We start from the raw sequence: 18926 nt of genomic DNA, 5'->3' as shown, positions 1-18926 counted from the left end.
CACTTTTCTATCGATGCCATGTTCAAACACAGAGTTAATCCACACATTGTTCGCTGGGTGGCTAACTGGCTTCATGGTAGATTGCAGAGAGTAAGGATAGGAAATTTCACATCTAGCTGACTTGAAGTGGGCAAAGGGGTCCCCAGGGCTCAGTTCTATGTCCAGTATTGTTCAACCTGATATTTTCATTTACTCCTAACATATCTAATGTTTGGATAGCAAAGTATGCAGACAATATTAAACTAGGTTGTGTTACTACATCGACAAAGGATATTGATCATTTCAATTCTTTCATGTGTTTAGTGGCTGAATGGTTAGACTTAACTGGACTAAACGTTAATAAGGATAAATGTGCTACTTTGCATTCTGGGAAAGTAGTGGTTGAATATCAAATATACTTAGGTCTCCACAAGTTACAGAAGTTGACAGAATATAAGGATTTAGGTATTACTATTATGTACTAATTTTAAGTATAGATACCTTAAAAGTTAAAGCAAAGGCAATAACAGTTACTGACTTAATTTTTAAAACTTTGCATCAGGAAATAATGACTGTCTTTTGAGGTTGTTCATAATATATGCTCAACCCATCATTGTGTACAACATGTTGTTTTGCTCCTAGAAGGAAGACAATCTCCTGGCTTTAGAAGGTATTCAACAAATATTTACAAGGCACATCATTACTTGTAGAGATAAATCATACCCATCTAAACTGGAAAGTCTAAGTCTCTTTTCAATCAGTTGCAGATATCTGAGCGGTAAACTTAGTTTAGCCTACAGGGGGCTCTGGAGTGAAGAATATTGATCTCCACTAAATACTGAATTACTGAATACAAGCATATGTTTTACTTACAAAATTGAGGAGTCAAGAACTGTCTTAAGAGCAAACTATTTAAATTAGTCATTGGTTCAACTTTGGAACATGGTTCCTTTACATATTCTAACAGTCTTCTTTGTAGCTATTCAAAAAACAACTTGATTTCTTGTTGGGTCCCATGTCATATACATTCATTGAGAAGTCAGCATTCTGAATTGCCTCTGATCTTTATGTAGTAATTAACGAACAACTCAACTGAAGAATTCCCTACTAAGTATTCCTTTTTTAACAGCAGCTCCTCTTCTATATTCTACTAAAAACTCTACCAGTGCTAGTGTTTCACTTAGAATTCCCCTATCCCTTTCTCTTTGCCTATACTGTGATATTAATCCCAGCTAGAGAAGGCAGTCTCTAGGCTGCACTGCAAATGTATTCTCAGCCTCTTCCCATTCTGTCACCTTTTCCTCTGTATTTGCTCCCAATACCTTGGTTCCTTTGCCCGTTTTCTCCTTTAAATTCCAGCCCCTTCTTGCCTCTTGTCTGTACCCCTAACTGCAGTCATCCCTATCAGCAGAACTTCCTTTTTCCATTTCCATGTTGCCTTAGTTCTTAGAATACTTTCTGCTACTTTATGAAAATAATATTCTGTATGGTTTGTGTATCCAAATCCCCAGTCTTTCCTCATTTCTTATGCTCCCCCCAATTTGATCAAAATCCCTTTCCACTTTGAATTACAGCTTTTGCTTATGCTACCCATAGGAGCTTTAATTGAGTAGCTCTGAAATACCTTTTCAAATCAGGTAATCCCAAACAACCTTGTTCTACTAGAAGGAGCAGTTTACCTCATTTGACTCGTTCCCTCTTCCCCTGGTTCAGCCATTGATACATGCTTGGGGACTGTAGGGGTACATAAATATGAAATCTATGTCACAACACTTAGCACTACTAGGGCAAAAGACTAACAGCCCCTCCCCGGACTTTGGTAACAAGTTATATAACATATACTAAGCATTGTCAAAAATTATGGATACTTAATGCAGCCTGCTTCTCACCCTGGGATTGGTGCTAACATTTTGAGATAAGATGCAAAGGGGCATTGTATCCCAACAGAGTGAAGCTGTGACCAGCATTAGTAGTAGCCAGGCAGTAGCCATTCACCCCTCTTTTCATCATTCTTGATAAGCTAATTCTTTATTTTCAGTAAATATTGCTTGATTTGTTTCTAACTTCAGAATATCTGCCTAAATACTTCATCCTTAAATTTTCAGGCTCTGTGTATTAGTTTCCCTTCAAGTGACTGGCAGTGCTCTGTACAGATTCAGACACCTTGAGTGACATTTTTCCTGTAAAAGCACAATTGAAATTTCTCCAATACCTAGTTGCACACAGGACAACTAGTTTGCAGTGACAAGCACTCTCCCCATAGTTGCAAAGTGGACACTTCTGAAAGTGATTGATATTCTCACTCCAACTAGCTAATCAATAAAAAAGGGTCTGTTGCCATGGATATGAACTTTCCTACTGCCTCCGTTACCAGCTTGGTAGATACGGGCATCCTGAGGCAATGTAGAAATTGCTTCATGTTTACTGACAACCAGTTAATTCTCAAACAGATACGGCATGTGAGATATTACACATCACTGGTGGCAAAGCTCTCACACAAAAGTACTCTGTCCTGGGAGACCTACTGTTCGGCATATACTTCACAGAAGCACAGGCAAACACAGGAGGACTATGGCTAACCAAGTTTGCCGATGACTGCAAACTGGGAGCCATAATTGACTCTTCGGCTGACACGGACATCCTCCAAAAGGGCCTTACTGAGATGGACACCTGGTGTCAAAGTCATGGCCTCAAGCTAAATGCCAAAAAATGCATAGTCATCCCATTTGGGAAAAACAAAACACCCACGAATTACCACATAGGTGGCAGCCCCCTTAATACAGAAGAGGTAATAAGAGTTCTGGGGACCCAGGTAGATAGTAATCTCTCCTTTTACAATCACATTGCCAAAGTAGTTAGGAAATCCTTCTATGTGGCCCATCTAATTACTAAAGGGTTTGCATCTAGAAATAAAGAGGTTATAGTGCCCCTCTACTCATCACTCATTAGACCAATCATAGAGTACAATGCCCCATTTGGGATGTACCTCACAAGACACTTCCAACAGCTGGAAAGACCACAAAAGTACCTCACCAAGAGGATTACTGGCCTCAAACATATGTCTTATGCAGCTTGACTTTAAAAACTCCAGCTGTACTCAGTGGCATATCGCTTACTCAGTGGTGATCGCTGCCTAACTTACAAAGCCATGTCCAACTCAGAATTGATGGACATGCTCCACCTAAAGAAATCCAAGTCACTATGAGCCACGCGCTCTAGTGAGCTAAACCTCACCACAACAATAAATAGAACATGCTGGAGGGAAAGATTCCTGTCACAGACTCCCCATGCTTTGGAAAAAAATTCCAAATTACATCAGGCAGAGCCCCACACTAACAATCTTCAAGAGAAACCTTGACTAGTGGATGGGTAACAGAAAATACACCCCTGGGATCACTTCATTGGCTCTGCTTGAGAGAGGATCAGTTAATTAATCAACGGGGTGGCGAAAGCCGACACACTCTGGCTAGTCTTATAAATGCCCTCGGGCAGATAGCCTAGTACCTACCTATGAACCTATGATCCTATAAGGTTGTCAGTAGTACACATGCTACACCCATCATGCACAATTCAAAACCGACATATCAACCTACCTATGCTGAGGTGCTTAAATGTAACCTTCCTAAACCACAAAGACCTCTAAGATGAAGTACACATAACAGATACCCTGAACAGCCCCACATGTGGTCTTTCAAAACAACACCCACATCAACACATAGAGCTACATCTCATGGAGCCTCTACCTCTAAACCTGTAAGGCAAGCCACTACACAATCCAACATTCTAGTCATTGGAGACTCCATCGTGAGACACACTGATGTCCTCCTCACCAGGCTGAGTAAAGAAAGTCACGATCAGTTGCTTATCAGGGGCTAGGATCTACCACATTGCACAGGCACTCAGGTCACTGGGCCACAATTATCAGTATGACTTAGTCATTGTCCATGTGGGAGTAAATGACCTGAGACCTACCTCCCTAGATTATATGAAGACAGACATCATGGAGCTCTCAGAATATGTGTGTGTCTTAGGCTGGTATGAGCCTAGCATTGAGCAGCATTTTACCTTCTCCAAGGATGATGCCACAATACGAATAAATGACGATTGACTCTGATAATTGGCTTAGTTTCTGGTGTCATTCTAAGGGGATGCAATATTTGTCTGCATGGAAGGAGATGGTCAACAGACCCTGCTGCATTGCCAGAGATGGTCTGCACCTCTCCCCTCTAGGCTTTCGAATATTAGCTAAAACATTGTCTTCCCCCATAGTGCCTTTTTAGGCAATGCCAAACTGAAAGTACTTCCAACATAACAAATCAAAACCAAGAAAATCTAAAGGTATTACTGCTCAATGCTAGGAGTCTAAACAGAAAACTCCACTCCCTGGATGCTCTCTTTACCCTAGAGAATGCTGATGTCCGTCTGGTTACTGAGACATACTTTAAAGCCGTGGAGAGCACACCAACAGTGCTAGGTTATAATGCCTTCCACACATTTAGGCCACCTACTTCACAGGTAGGTATTAAAGGTGGAGGAGTCTCTATTTACATCAAAGATAAATATACTTTAAGACTAGTCAAACAGGAAGATGCACTTGAGCTGCTCTGTGTTCAAATCACAATAGACAAAACCCAATACCACTTCCTTTCAACCTATAGGTCCCCCTCTATGACCCAGGAAACCCACACCATGTATTTAAACTTACTAGAAACACTAACCATTCGATTTATTACCATACTCATGGGTGACTTTAATTACCTCACTATTAACTGGGAATCTTATATGACACCAAACGTACATGCACAGAGATTCCTGGATTTTGTAAACACAGACTCCCTAGATCTGTACCCACCAGGAAGAAGTACAGATTTAACTTAAAACACAAGCCACCCTGGTGGAATCACAAAATCAATAGGCTGTATAACAGCAGGAAGAAAATCATGGCAAAAATTAGGAGATGCAGCACCCAGCAGGATAAAAGCACTCTCATTAAACTAAATAAACAACTCAGAGGACAAATAAAATCTACCAAAGCCACATTTGAGGTAAGTTTGGCCTTGCAGGCGAAGGACAACCAGAAAACATTTCTTAGCTATGTCCGCAACCTCAAATGCAATACACAATTGTGGGCAGAGTTCATTGTATATGGAGCCACCTATACTGAGCCAAAAGACATAGCAAACCTCCTGGCTGATAAATTCAGCTCCAGCTTTACCCCTCTCTCCCCACTCAACCTTCTCTCAGGAAATATCATCATATATATATCTCCCCCTACTATAACTAGGAAAAAGGTCCTTAATGCTAACCCCTCTCTCCCCACTCAACCTTCTCTCAGGAAATATCGTCAAGTAGATATCTTCCCCTACTATAACTAGGGAACAGGTCCTTAATGCTAACTCTAACACCAATAACACTGCATCAATGGGCCCAGACAATATCCCAGGATGCCTTCTAAACAGCATGAATCATGACCTATCAGGGCCTCTGGAATTACTATTTAACTGTAGCTTCCAAACAGGATTCGTGCTTCACGAATGGAGAAAGGCAACAGTCATCTCTCTGCATAAAGGTGGGCCATCTACAGACCCTGGAAACTACAGACTCATAAATCTCATTAGTCTTATATGTAAAACCATGCAAAGAATTATCATGGAAATGATGAACAGAGATACAGTAAACCTCCAGACACTGGACCCAACCCAGTTTGGTTTCATCAAGGGCAGATCATGCCTACACAACCTGGTGGACTTCTTTGAGAAGGTCACCAAAGCAATGGATGATGGCAAAATTGGTCACACTGTCTACCTTGACATGGCCAAGGCATTTGACACAATACCCCATTTGAGCACTGTTGACAAACTGAAGAGGTTAGGTACAAACCTGTATGTCACCCGGTGGGTAGCCAACTGTCTCACAGACAGAACCCAGGAAGTTAGAATTGGGGAGTCCACCTCTACAAAGAGGCCAGTCACAAGTGGTGTCCATCAGGGATCAGTCCTTGGACCGCTCCTTTTTGGCATTTACGTCTCAAAATTCAAGACCAATGTCAGTGGTCTCTGACCGACTAAATTTGCAGATGATTGCAAATTAGGAACTGTCATTGAATCTCACACTGACAAAAATGTTCTCCAGGAGGGGCTGACACAGACAAACAACGGGTATAAGAGCCATGGACTAAAACTAAATGCTAAGAAATGCATAATAGAATCCTTTGGGAAGTCATCCATCCCTGGTAACTATAATATTTACAACAGACCCCTTAGAGATGACCCAGTAGTCAGGGACTTAGGGGCACACATACATAGTAATCTAAACTTTAACCACCATGTGTCTACAGTGGTAAGGAAATCATTCTATGTTGCGCAACTTATAAGCAAATGTTTGCCATCTAAGTCCAAGGAAGTCATTGTTCCACTGTATTTGGCATTCATCAGATCTGTCATTGAGTATAATTCCCCCTTTGGTATGTACCTAACCAGGCATATCCAACAACTGGAACATCCACAGAGGTTTCTCATTAAAAGAATATGGGGTAGAAGTAAAATGTCCAATGCAGACTGCCACAAGGCCCTATCCCTGCATTCTGTCTCCTACAGGCTTTTGAAGGGAGATCTATGCCTGACATACATGGTATTGTCAGACCCCACTCTGATGGACCTCCTGCATATCCACAGAAAAAAAACAGCACCAAAATTACCTGTTCTAAAGACTTAAACCTTGCCTGTGATATAAATAGGACCTGTTGGTTAGATAGGTATGTATCCCAGAGACTATTGTGTTTATGGAACAAGCTCCCCATTGCAGAATTCCTCCCTAACCCAATTCAAGTGCAACTTGGACAATTGGATGGGAAACCAGAAATTCATCCCTGGTTTGCACCTATGTCTCTAATGGATACAGGTAACCTGTAAATGGTTCATCTCCCAGGCCCATGCTTACACTTATCAGGGGTATCAGAACTTGTCAGAGATTTGGGATGCATGGCCAGGCTTAAAAAGGTGTTTATGGTCATTAGCCTAGTAAACACCTAGAAACATGTAAAATATATTGTTTGTATGTCTTGTATTTGTGTTTCTTTGGAGCTTTTCTCCCAGGGCCTCCACTGAAAATGGACATGTATCCAGTTGGACTATCCCGGTTAACAAATGTAAAACAGAAAATAAATAAATGAACCTATAATACAAAAAATGTTATCCAATGTATTTTCAGACATAAACACACATTGTGAAGGCTTTACATTTAGATTTACATAAAAACAAAATAAAACATAACACAGTTAATGAGTAATACAAAGGGTAGGATTCACAGACAAGAACTGCATGTCTGTGCAATATTAAAAAGCATGGAGATGACAGCACAACCTGGCCAGAATCTGATCAGGTATGTATTAAAACCTGCATAATGCCAAAGTATTGAATAAGTGAATGCATAGGAAATCAGATGATCTGTGCTACTGGGAAGAGTGCTGTTAACTTAGCACACTGGAGGAATAGCGGGATACATGGGTGTATGACTGATATTGCTGACATAGGTTCATAGGAGGTTAATAGACTAGCGGACCTAGAGCCCTTACAAGCCTAGCCACATTAACCCTGAGTTACCTCAATTGTCCTTGGTTAGATGGGTGTAATTCACACACTGAGTCTATGATAAACACCAACTACTCCTGTCCATGAGGGACATGGGTGCCACCCCCGGGGTGAATTTGCTGTGTCCTATCCATTTGTCCAGGTTGTGTTTGAATAGGGTCAGTTAGGAGTTCTGCTCACGTGAAGTGGGAGTTTATTCCAGAGTAGAGACAATCTCTGGGAGATATATCTGTCTTTCCAACATGTTCTGCTCATGCCACAAGCTAGGTTACGTTCCCTAAAGTGATTGACTATTGTGCCATTTGACTTGTGGATGTGCAGCACACCCATCATGGCAGGGTCAGAGACTGCCCTGTAGGCCAGGCACAAGTCATGTCTCAGCAGCCTATATGATTCAGAGTGCAATAATACAGCTTTCAGTCTATCCACATAAGTCATGGTTTGAAGGCCCTGTATTTTCTTGGTGAGAAACCTCTGTGGTGCCTCCAGCTGCTGCAGGTGCCTGGTGAGACACATGCAGAAGGGAGCATTGTACTCTATTAATGGCCTGCTGAGTGTCAAATACATTGGAGTCATAGCATCCTTAGACCTGGATGAGATGCCCTTATTTATGGGATGTGTAATGTAGAAGGCTTTCCTTACCAGTGTGGAAACTTAGTGGTCGAAGTTCAGATTGCTATCCACCTGTGTTCCCAGATCTCGCACCACTGGGTTTGAACTTAGGAGGTACTGTCAATACTGTAATTTGAAGGGAATGCCACTTTGCCAAAGGGGATAATAATGTACTTTGGCACCAGTCATTTGTCTGTGTTAGGCCCTCCTGTAATATGTTAACATTGTTGGGGGATTCAGTGATTATACCCAATTTGCAGTCATCAGCAAACTTGGTAACCCAAAGGCAGTCTACTTTACCCTGGACTTCCAAGAAGTAGATTCCAAACAGTAAAGGGCCCAGCACAGATCCTTGTGGTATGGCACTGGTGATGGGTCTAATGGTAGAGGTGGAGTCACCAACTTTGGCAGCATGCATTCTGTTGGTGAGCCAACTGACCACCCATCTAGTGATGCAAGGGTTAATCCCCAACTGGGAGAACTTCTCAATGATACCTGAGTGGGGGATTGTGTCAGAAGGCTTGGCTAGGTCAGGATAGGCAGTATGCACTGTCTTACCTTCATCCAGGGCTTTTTTGACTTTCTCGAAGAAGTCTATTAGATTTAATAAGCATGATCTACACTTAACAAAGCCAACTGGGTTGGATCTAGAGTTTGAAGGTTGCCTATGCTCTTGTTGATAAGGTCCATGGTGATTCTTCTCATGGCCTTACAGATGAGGCTGGTTAGGCTTATGGGTCTATAGTTCCCAGGGTTGGCTGATGCCTCCCCCCCCACTTTGTCCAAGGGGATTACTGTTGTTATTCTCCACTCTGCTGGAACAAAGTCAATTCTCAGGCTATAGTCAAAGAAAATGCCAAGTGGGTCAGCTAGGTCCTGTTTTAGATTGCTTAATAAGTAACCTGGGATGTTATCTAGTCCCATTGAGGCCATGTTTTTGGCTTTGGAGAGTGCAGATATGACCTGATCTCTCTAGAGATACTAAGCAGAGGACTGGTGTCAGGTATGCTTTAAGGTATGGCTGGTGGGGACATGGGGGTGTAGTTTGTGCCAAATTTGTCACCTAGCAGGTTGGCAATTTCCTCCGGTATAGTATGACTGGTACCATCTGTGATGGTGGATGTGTAACATATGCCAGTAGAGCTACCTGAAATTTTGTAAAGAATTATATGTCATTTGAATATCAAACTGATTTGTACAGATGCTTGTGTTGAACATGTATTTGTAAAGGTGTTTGTGTTATAAATGTGCCAACAGTGTGTCCTGCTGGACAGAGGAAGAAATATACATGTATTATTGTAACTGTTGAAATGTACATACTTGAACAGAGGGTACTGGAAGAGAAGAGACAATGTTAATCTCAGTCCAGCTAACTTTGAAAAATATTAAGAAATCAAATTAATTAATTTAGGTCATAAAGATTGTATCTTACAGTTCTGGTTGCAGCCAGAGACTAATTGTCTGTGCAGTGAATGGTTTATTAGCTCCTGTAGGAAGAGTGGAAGTGTTTTATGGTTTTATAGCTTCCAGATGCTATAAAGTACAGTTTTGTACCTACCATAAATGTAGATGTCCGAGCGGAATGCATCTGCAGTCTTTACAAATGGGTTGTCCTGTCGTCAGGCAGCCCTTCGGTCGGCCGGATTCCAAAGTCTGGGTCTGGCTTCGGCTGGTGTCGCACTTCACCCGACGTCATTGCGGCAGTTATTCGGGTATAAAGGCATCAGCCGACGCCATCTTCCTCAGTGTTTCTTGCCCCAGATGCCAGGTGCCCTCTTGGATGGCTAAATTTGGATAAATGCCAAAGTTTCCAAATAGTAGAGAGCAAACACACAAAATAAGCATGTATGTACATATATACAAACAAATACACCATAATAGATCCCCCCAAGCTAGCTGAAGATTGGTAAGTACCCTAGGAGTACCTCAGAGGGGAAGGAGGGTGGGTAATCCTGACTGCAGATGCATTCCTCTCGGACATCTACATTTATGGTAGGTACAAAACTGTACTATGTCCTTCAAGGATGCATCTGCAGTCTTACAAATGGGTAGAATACCATAGCTAAACTAGGGAGGAGGAAATGAGAATAGATTATGGTGTAGTCAGGATCCCTTGCAAAACAGCAGTGGCAAAACCAGCACGGGATCTAGAGTATAGAGGTAAGTTATAATGCTTGGCAAATGTATGCACGGAGGTCCAAGTAGCAGCCTCTATAATGTCCTTGGTAGCCACCTCGTAAGAAAGCTGTGGTAGTGGCTGTAGCCCTTGTGGAGTGAGGCCTGATGTTCTCTGGAGTTTTCTTTCCATGGTAGGAGTAACAAAAATCTAATGCAATTTCCTATCCATTTGGAGATTGTCTGTTTAGAAATTGGTTTTCCTTCCTTTCCTGTTGCATATGCTACCAGAAGCTGGTCAGTTTTTCTATTGTTTTTTGTCCTGTCCAGGTAGTAGCGTAATTGTCTGTGTACATCCAAGGTATGTAAGAGCTTTTCTCCCTGTTCTGTGGATTGGGGAAGAATGTAGGAAGGTGGATAGCATGATTTAAAGAGACTCTGGATACCACCTTAGGCATAAATGTAGGATTTGTTCTCATGGACACTCTATCTTGATGGAAGATCAGGAAGGGTTGTACTGCCATTAATGCCTGTAGTTCAGAGACCCTTCTTGCTGAAGTTATTGCCAGCAGGAAAGCAGTCTTCCAGGATAAGTATTGTAATTCTGCTGTAGCTGCTGGTTCGAATGGAGGTAGAGTCAGTTTTTCTAGCACAAAGTTCAAGTCCCATGCTGGTAATGTAGGTTTCCTGGGAGGTTTTACATTTTAATTCCTCTCAGAAACTGTCTGAGCAGAGGATGCGAGAAGACAGGAGGATCCAAGCTGTATTCTGCTGAAATAGCTGATGCATGTATCTTGATGGAGGAATAGGACAGGCCTGTATGGAAGAGGTCCGCCAAGTACTCCAGGATGTTGGCTATGTTCACCAGTGTCACATCTTGCCCCTTTGCAGTACTCCAGATGAGATATCTTTTTCCATTTTGCTGCATAATTCTTTCTTGTTGAAGGTCTACGAGCCTCCAGGATTATGTCTTTAACCCTTTGGGATAAATTTGGGTTAATTGCTGTTATGTAATGTTCCAGGCAGTTAGCTGCAGAGTTTTTAGGTTTGGATGCAGGATGTTGTAGTTGTTCTGTGTCAGCAGTAATGGAATCAGGGCAGTGTCCATATTTGTTCCCGGACAGGCTCCCCAGCAGTGGATACCAATGTTGTCTTGGCGAGTCTGGGGCTATCAGAATGATCCTCGGACGCTCCTCCTTGATCTTGAGAAGCACCTTGTGCAGGAAAGGAAGTGGTGGGAATGCGATGCTGTCAGGCTTTTCCAACTGAAGGATAGGGAGTCCACCTTCCAAGCAAGTGGGTGGTAAGTCCTTGTGCAGAATTTCTTCAACTGGTGATTGAATGGGGATGCAAACAAGTCTATTTGTGGTAATCCCCATTCTCTTGTGATGGTTTTGAAGATGTCCGGATGCAGCATCCATTCGTGGGCATCTGTTGTAGTTCTGCTTAATATGTCTGCTAGAATGTTTTCCTTCCCTGGTACATAAATTGCCTGTAACTGAATGTTGTAGCTCAGAGCCACATCCCATAGGTCCAGTGCCAGCCGGCATAGAGGGTATGAGTGTGTGCCTCCCTGTTTGTTGATGTACCACATAACTGTGGTGTTGTCTGTCCTTATCATCAACTGGCCTTCTTGGAGAAAAGGTCTGAATGCCTGGATTGCCAATTTTACTGCCATCATTTCTTTTAGATTTATGTGCAGATGCAGCTGGTCTTGAGTCCATAGGCCTTGAATGCACTTTCCCATCATGTGTGCCCCCCAACCGAGGTCTGAGGCATCTGTCATGATGGTTTGTCTTGGTTGACTTTTGCAGAAGGGCAATCCTGTGTTTGATTGACAGGCCTGAGCCCACCATAAGAACTCTTGCTTCAGGCATGGGATCATTGGAATTTTGGTTTTTAGGCTGTGCTTGTGCTGAGACCACAAATTCTTTAGGTACCACTGTAGCTTTCTCATATGCAGCCTGGCATGAGGGACCAGTATTATGCAGGATGCCATGAAGCCTAGAGCTTGTAGCACTTTTCTTGCAGTTAGATGGCTCTGCTTTGTTAATGTCAAGAAGTAGAGAGGAAGTTGCTCTTTTTCTGCAGTTAGAAATGCCATTTGTTTTGATGTGTCCAGTTCTGCACCCAGAAAGGTTATTCTTTGGGATGGAATCAGCCTTGACTTTTTTGTATTGACTGTATATCCCAGGGCTTGCAGCAGGTAGATGACTCTTTGTAAGTCTTCTGTTAGTTTGTTTTTGTTGTCCGCTTGTATCAGGCAGTCGTCCAGGTAGGGATAGATTTGAATTCCCTGAACTCTGCAATGAACGATTACTGATGCCAGGCATTTCGTGAACACTCTGGGCGCAGTAGATAAGCCAAAGGGCAATGCTGAGAATTGATAATGCCTGATCCTGCAAGAAATCTGAGGTATCTTCTGCAAATTGGTCTTATGGGGACGTGCAGGTATGCCTCCTTGAGATCTAGAGTTACCAGCCAAGACTCCTTGCCCAGCATGGGAAGAAGCTGCTGTAGGGTCAGCATTTTGAATTTTGGAACAATGAGGAATGTGTTTAAAGCGGACAGGTCTAGAATAGGCCTCCATTTGTTTTCTTTTCTTGGTACCAGGAAGAGTCTGGAGTAAAATCCCTTCCCTTGCTCCATAGATGGTACCTTTTCCACAGCTCTCATTCTTAATAATGAGATATTTGTTTTAGAGCTTCTGCCCTTTGAGAAGGTGATAGGTTTGGCATTCCTCTCTTTCCTGGTAGTGTATGGAAATGGAACCTGTAACCTTTGTCTATAGTTTGCAAAATCCATTTTCTCTTGTAATGCAGTGCCAGTTTCTTGAAAATAATGTTAGCTTTCCCTAAGGGTGCTTCTAGTTGTTCCCTGGTAGGCGTGCCACCGCCAAGTCACTGTGATTGAGTTGTTGTAGTGGTGGTGGCTGTATCCGTGCGTCCCTGGTTATTACCCTGCCACTGGCGAACCTCTGTAGGCACCCCTGGATTGGTTTCTGCCTCTAGAGCCTATTCCTGCCTCTTGTGCCTTGGAGGAGTCTGGAAAGGACCAATTCTTGAGGGCCAGTTCCTGCTAAACCTTGAGGTTAAACTTGTAAGAAATCTTTCACTGTTTGCACAGATTTTGCTTTCTTCCATCTTTTTAGTACCTGCTGTGCGGGGGCACCAAATAAATTGACCTTGTCCATAGGTGCATCCAAAAGCTTAGATTTGACATGGTCTGGTAATGCCTGTTCTTTCAACCATGCATGCCTCCTGATAACTGTGCCAGTCATGGCTGATCTAAAGGAAGCCTCCAGTGCATCATAGCCACATTTTAAAGAATGGTTACTAACCTGCTGTATGTTATGTAACATTTCTTGAACGTATTTTTATCTAAAGATTCTTCAGAGGACAGCTTTTAGTCAACTGGTCAAGCATAAACTCTTGATATTGAATCATATGAAATTGGCAGTTCAAAGCTCTAGCTGACAAAGTAGCAGAGGTGTAAACTTTTTACCCCATCTCTAAGGACCTGGATTCCCTTTCAGAGGGGAGGGTTTTAGAAGAAGTAGCTGCTACAGCTTTAGGGCCCTGGGAGATAGTCTCTGATCTGCAAAAGGAGCCTTATATAAGTGGTGATGAGTGTCCGGGACCCTGTAGTACCTATCGGGCTTAGCAGGAGCCGGAGGTAAAGTATCAGGAGCAGTGCAAGCATCATTAAATGCATCATCAACAACAGATAGAACTGGAGGTATAGCTAAAGCCCTATGCTGTGGCAAATGTAGAAAGGAGCCCTTACAAGCCTAGCCACATTAACCCTGAGTTACCTCAATTGTCCTTGGTTAGATGGGTGTAATTCACACACTGAGTCTATGATAAACACCAACTACTCCTGTCCATGAGGGACATGGGTGCCACCCCCGGGGTGAATTTGCTGTGTCCCATCCATTTGTCCAGGTTGTGTTTGAATAGGGTCAGTTAGGAGTTCTGCTCACGTGAAGTGGAAGTTTATTCCAGAGTAGAGACAATCTCTGGGAGATATATCTGTCTTTCCAACATGTTCTGCTCATGCCACAAGCTAGGTTACGTTCCCTAAAGTGATTGACTATTGTGCCATTTGACTTGTGGATGTGCAGCACATCCATCATGGCAGGGTCAGAGACTGCCCTGTAGGCCAGGCACAAGTCATGTCTCAGCAGCCTATATGATTCAGAGTGCAATAATACAGCTTTCAGTCTATCCACGTAAGTCATGGTTTGAAGGCCCTGTATTTTCTTGGTGAGAAACCTCTGTGCTGCCTCCAGCTGCTGCAGGTGCCTGGTGAGGCACATGCAGAAGGGAGCATTGTACTCTATTAATGGCCTGCTGAGTGTCAAATACATTGGAGTCATAGCATCCTTACACCTGGATGAGATGCCCTTATTTATGGGATGTGTAATGTAGAAGGCTTTCCTTACCAGTGTGGAAACTTAGTGGTCGAAGTTCAGATTGCTATCCCCCTGTGTTCCCAGATCTCGCACCACTGGGTTTGAACTTAGGAGGTACTGTCAATACTGTAATTTGAAGGGAATGCCACTTTGCCAAAGGGGATAATAATGTACTTTGGCACCAGTCATTTGTCTGTGTTAGGCCCTCCTGTAATATGTTAACATTGTTGGGGGATTCAGTGATTATACCCAATTTGCAGTCATCAGCAAACTTGGTAACCCAAAGGCAGTCTACTTTACCCTGGACTTCCAAGAAGTAGATTCCAAACAGTAAAGGGCCCAGCACAGATCCTTGTGGTATGGCACTGGTGATGGGTCTAATGGTAGAGGTGGAGTCACCAACTTTGGCAGCATGCATTCTGTTGGTGAGCCAACTGACCACCCATCTAGTGATGCAAGGGTTAATCCCCAACTGGGAGAACTTCTCAATGATACCTGAGTGGGGGATTGTGTCAGAAGGCTTGGCTAGGTCAGGATAGGCAGTATGCACTGTCTTACCTTCATCCAGGGCTTTTTTGACTTTCTCGAAGAAGTCTATTAGATTTAATAAGCATGATCTACACTTAACAAAGCCAATTGGGTTGGTTCTAGAGTTTGAAGGTTGCCTATGCTCTTGTTGATAAGGTCCATGGTGATTCTTCTCATGGCCTTACAGATGAGGCTGGTTAGGCTTATGGGTCTATAGTTCCCAGGGTTGGCTGATGCCTCCCCCCCACTTTGTCCAAGGGGATTACTGTTGTTATTCTCCACTCTGCTGGAACAAAGTCAATTCTCAGGCTATAGTCAAAGAAAATGCCAAGTGGGTCAGCTAGGTCCTGTTTTAGATTGCTTAATAAGTAACCTGGGATGTTATCTAGTCCCATTGAGGCCATGTTTTTGGCCTTGGAGAGCGCAGATATGACCTGATCTCTCTAGAGATACTAAGCAGAGGACTGGTGTCAGGTATGCTTTAAGGTATGGCTGGTGGGGACATGGGGGTGAAGTTTGTGCCAAATTTGTCACCTAGCAGGTTGGCAATTTCCTCCGGTATAGTATGACTGGTACCATCTGTGATGGTGGATGTGTAACATATGCCAGTAGAGCTACCTGAAATTTTGTAAAGAATTATATGTCATTTGAATATCAAACTGATTTGTACAGATGCTTGTGTTGAACATGTATTTGTAAAGGTGTTTGTGTTAAAAATGTGCCAACAGTGTGTCCTGCTGGACAGAGGAAGAAATATACATGTATTATTGTAACTGTTGAAATGTAAATATTTGAACAGAGGGTACTGGAAGAGAAGAGACAATGTTAATCTCAGTCCAGCTAACTTTGAAAAATATTAAGAAATCAAATTAATTAATTTAGGCCATAAAGATTGTATCTTACAGTTCTGGTTGCAGCCAGAGACTAATTGTCTGTGCAGTGAATGGTTTATTAGCTCCTGTAGGAAGAGTGGAAGTGTTTTATGGTTTTATAGCTTCCAGATGCTATAACACATCTCAGCAAAGCTCTAGCTGTGTGTATAGTAACACATACGTGCTAAATTCTGGTTCACTTTACAGCAATGGGGGTAGCATGGGAATCAGAAGTCAGATGACCAGATGTGTGTGATGTCATTCTGTAATTTAGGACAAAAGTTATATTTTAATATTAGGTGACACTGAAGTCTCATAGCACTCTGTTAACCTGACAAGGAAGGATCCCTCACCTACTTCATCTTGCCTTGCTCCAATAAGTGAACCAACGAACAGTAATTCTTTGGATCAGTCAGGAAAATGTAGTGAAAGAGAAGAGGGGGACAATGCAGTGATGTTAAGACTCAAGATAAATATCTACTTCTGGGAACAACAGTTGCCAGAAATCAAGGGATGTGCAGGTCTGCAATCCAGGTATAAACAATAGCTATCACAGCATAGTGGAGGCTATGAGTGTGCCCTGTGGCTTCTGTAATAATGTACAATGACTGCACAGTGTCATGGAGTACAGGGATAGGGAGCTGTTGCTTCTACACAGGTCTAGGATTATCCAATGTGGCCTTTATGGTTGCTTCTATGAGACACTTGACAACTTCCCTACAATCTGTTGCTGCAGGCAGTGCAGTGTATGGTCCTGGGTGTGTCAGGATGCAATGAGGCCTGGCACATGCTATGTCTGCACAAATGATATAAACTACTGTTCAGACAGCTTCACTTTCAAAGCTTTTTCTGTTTTATACTTACTACAGAAGATACGAATGGAAAGACAGCAACAGTTTATACAAACATTAGAATTAACATTTCTATGCACTGCCAACTATTTCTCTTATAGTTACAAGTTGCTGGCAAAGACGTACTGTTTTCAGTAATAAATGTCATAAAACACTTTGATCAGGCATAAAAATTCTCCTGTTAACATGGTAAGCTTGACCACATGTCAGCTTTAGCACTTCAAAAAAAATCAGTCTCATAACAAGAAAAACAAATTATTCTCCTTGACACAGCCTACTCATCCTAAAATTCAGGCTTTTTTTCTTTTTGCTGTCTCGTTTCTCCCACCCCCATCTCATGGCCACCATGCTATGTCACAAGTTGGTCAAAGTAGTTCTCTCTGTTTCTGGCTTCAAAAAATGCAGCATCACCTAGAAGGCAGTCTATACTTCAAGACTGACCCTGAAGCATTCAGCTAGTAAGGGATGCAAACTAGACCACATAAAATGAATGATGTTAGAATCAAGTTGAGGCCTGCAGGATGTAATGACTTTAGAGATACTTAACGGTTAAGCCATACTGTTGGGGTTGATGCTGGCAGGTATACAGCCACAGTCTAGAGGTTTAGCTAATGCCTTAAAATTGATGTGGGCTGAAATGCAGGGGAAAGAAATAAACCAGACAGGAAGAGTGGTAGATACAGTCAGCAGCGATGTGGAACAGCTTAAGTTACTACATGCCCATTTGGCAGCAACAGTCAATCAGAAAATGCTGCATAAGTTTTAGACGGGCAGTTGACTTGCCAGGATAAGAAAAGTGGGAAGATTGCAATAAATGAAGTGCTGCATTGTACTGGCAAAGTAAATTAATGCTCTAGAGCAGAGCATTTGGGTAGAATTATAAAAGGTACTTCAGCTCAATGAGCACAGATGAAGCTGTCAGTGCTGTCTGAGAACTGCAGTCATGTAAGTAACTGGGAAGCTGCCACAACAGGAGGAAGGAGGGTTATTAAACAAGACTGATAAGGACCAATGACCTAATAACCGGATGATTGCGTACCTGCTACGTTTCTGATTTGGCAGTTGAGGGATGCTTGGAACTTGAAGTTACCAGTTGCAGAAGAGTACAAGATATTGCACTACTGGACTTCTGCCAACGTCCCGATGTCAATGAGTGCTGTCAGAAATAAGCTCCACCCCAGTATCACAATGAGATCTAATATGTAAAAAAAGTACTCATTTGGCTCGAGTGATAAACCTTTAGAAGAGTTAAACACTACTTGTGATCATGCGTGTCTAGAACAGTACAACACAAATTCATTTAGAGGTAGCTGAAGTAAGGTGGGATGCATGCATCAGAGGTGACATGTCCATTTTGAAGTTTATATAGTGTAATAAAAAAACATCATAAATGGAATGGATGTGAACAGAATGCTTCTCTGAGCCAAAGAGCAAGCAGGGTACTAGACCATCTTCTTGTACACAACCCTACCCTATCTCTCGCTAAAAAAATGGATTTGTGTATGTGTGACAAGGAATGTAAAACCTGACAACTTTTGTATTCTCCTGCCAGTGCATAATGTAGAAGAATGTAAACTCTCAAACAGAATGATAAAAATGACAGCACATGAAAATCATATTTCATCATTAATGTAATCTGTCAGAACTTGCTATTTCTCTTAAATATAAGGAATGGGGATTAGCTTCCAAATTTGCACTGCATACACTGACAGTTATGTCACTGTCAAAATCTTAAAACAAAAATTAGAATTGGATGATGGCATTGCAGGCTTGCATGAGAACATTTTCTCTTCACACCTGGAGCTTGAAAAGTGCTAATCACTGAGAATTTGTAATACCAGACCTCAGCTACAAGATCTATGCTAATTATTCCATTTCTGATGCTGCACTTAAAAAAAATCTTGGCTGAAAAGATCATTGGTCTTTAAATAAACTCAAATTCTTGTCTTAATGCCACACAGAGAGA

Source organism: Protopterus annectens, chromosome 12.part0 (assembly GCF_019279795.1).
Source record: "Protopterus annectens isolate FY-2018-M chromosome 12.part0, PAN1.0, whole genome shotgun sequence".
In the NCBI taxonomy this organism is placed as follows: domain Eukaryota; kingdom Metazoa; phylum Chordata; order Ceratodontiformes; family Protopteridae; genus Protopterus; species Protopterus annectens.
Note: the sequence above shows the minus strand (reverse complement) of the source record.